Source organism: Muntiacus reevesi, chromosome 8, assembly GCF_963930625.1.
Source record: "Muntiacus reevesi chromosome 8, mMunRee1.1, whole genome shotgun sequence".
NCBI classification, from domain to species: domain Eukaryota; kingdom Metazoa; phylum Chordata; class Mammalia; order Artiodactyla; family Cervidae; genus Muntiacus; species Muntiacus reevesi.
This window is the reverse complement of record NC_089256.1, coordinates 91,195,771-91,198,424: the sequence shown is the minus strand read 5'-3', so window position 1 is coordinate 91,198,424 and position 2,654 is coordinate 91,195,771.

Genomic DNA, 2,654 nt, shown 5'->3' with positions numbered 1-2,654 from the left:
ACCTCTATCTCCCTCCTCCCTCTTCTCCATGTAACTCTGCAAACCTCTGGGTGTCCCTCACTGTGGAGAATCTTTTCACCATTAACCTAGATGTTTTATCATCAGTGCTCTATGGATGGAGAAGGCTTGAGGCTACTGTCAGAGTAAGACTGAAAACCAGAGGCAGGAGGTTTAAATCCAAAACTTGAGAACACCAGAGAACTTCTGACTCCGGGGAACATTAATCGACAAGAGCTCATCCAAAAGCCTCCATACCTACCCTGAAACCAAGCTCCAACCAAGAGTCAACAAGTTCCAGAGCAAGACATACCACCCACGTTAATTCTCCAGCAATGCAGGAACATAGCCCTAAGCATTAAAGTACAGGCTGTCCAAAGTCACACCAAGACCACAGACACCTAAAAACTCACTACTGGACACTTCATTGCACTCCAGAGAGAAGACACCCAGCTCCACTCACCAGAACACTGACACAAGCTCCCCTAACCAGGAAACCTTGACAAGCCACCTGTCCAACCCCACCCACAGGGAGCAACCTCCACAGTAAAGAGGAACCACAAACTTCCAGCATACAGAAAGGCCACCCCAAACAGAGCAATTTAAACAAAATGAAAGGGTAGAGAAATATTCAGCAGGTAAAGGAACATGATATTGCCCAGCAAACCAAACCAAAGAAGAGGAGATAAGGAGTCTATCTGAAAAAGAATTCAGAATAATGTTAGTAAAGATGATCCAAAATCTTGAAAACAAAATGGAGTTACAGATAAATAGACTAGAGACAAGGATTGAGAAGATGCAAGAAATGTTTAACAAGGACCTAGAAGAAATAAAAAAGAGTCAATCAATAATGAATAATGCAATAACTGAGGTCAAAAGCACACTGGAGGGAACCAACAGAATAATTGAGGCAGAAGATAGGATAAGTGAGGTGGAAGATAGAATGGTGGAAATAAACAAAGCAGAGAGGAAAAAAAAATAATTAAAAGAAATGAGGACAACCTCAGAGACCTCTGGGACAACGTTAAATGCCCCTACATTCGAATCATAGGAGTTCCAGAAGAAGAGGACAAAAAGAAAGGCCATGAGAAAATTCTTGAGGAGATAATAGTTGAAAACTTCCTTAAAATGGGGAAGGAAATGGCCACCCAAGTCCAAGAAACCCAGAGGGTCCCAAATAGGATAAACCCAAGGCTAAACACGCCAAGATATGTATTAATCAGGCTAATGAAGATCAAACACAAAGAGCAAATATTAAAAGCACCAAGTAACACACAAGGGGATTTCCATAAGGATAACAGCTGATCTTTCAACAGAAACTCTTCAGGCCAGAAGGGAATGGCAGGACATACTTAAAGTAATGAAAGAGAAAAACTTACAACCCAGATTACTATACTCAGCAAGGATCTCATTCAGATATGAAGACTTCAGATATGAAGAACAACACAAGAGAAGACTCTACAGGTGGACATCACCAGATGGTCAGTACAGAGACCAGATTGATTACATTCTTTGCAGCCAAAGCTGGAGAAGCTCTATACAGTCAGCAAAAACAAGACCAGGAGCTGACTGTTGCTTAGATCATGAACTCCTTATTTCACCAACTCAATGGACATCAGTTTGAGCAAGTTCTGGGAGATGGTGAAGGACAGAGAAGCCTGGCCTGCTGCAGTCCATGGGGTCACAAAGAGATGGACACAACTGAGTGACTGAACAATGTCACAACGACATTAAGATGTGTTTTAATACATTGCCTGGGGTACAGATTAAATGCTCAAAAACTGTTCACTATCTCCATGATTTTATAATCAAGGGAAAAACAAACAAACAAACAAACAAAAACAAAGCCAGAACACAGACCTTTATAAGAAGAAACTTCTCTGTGTTCTAATTTTGCTTGCTCAGTCATGTCCGACTCTTTGCAACCCCACGGACTGTAGCCTGCCAGGCTCTTCTATCCATGGAATTTTCCAAGCCAGAATACTGGAGTGGGTAACTGTTCCCTTCTCCATGGGATCTTCCCAACCCAGGGATTGAACCCAGGTATCTCACATTGCAGGCTGATTCTTTACTGTCTGAACCACCAGCAAAGCCCCTAATTTTGCTAAAAGATCTCAAATTCAGGGGATTCCATGCTGAATGGATAAAGGTAAACACAAAACTGCAAAACTTGTATGAAGATTTAAAGTGCTGAAATATTTTTCGTTTCCTTTCCTTTTTAAAAAAATCTGAATTGTGCCCTATACTGAAGTTGTTTGAATATAAGTTTTTTATGTTGCATTGGAAAAAATTGTATAACTTTAACCTGCTTAGCATTTTCACTAATAATTTTATTTGTAGCAAGACAGTAAAAGTAATTATAGGATACAAGTGACCATGTCTATCATACTTTGTAAAAGTTCTTAATAGTTTAAACATATTTTTTCTCCCCCATGCTGAGATTTGTTATTTGAAGCATACACTGGGTTTCTTGTACTTCCTGTGGCCTTTTCTCTAATTGTTAAAGTACTCTGCAATGAGTAATTGAGCAAAAAATGTTTGTTTACTGACTGCCTAGCAACATTATAAGGCTGTTGTACTTGACGGAACCTGCAGATAATATGAGTACGGGTTTCACAGAGTTCTTTGTACTTTTTCTGAGTTAATTATTTCCCAGA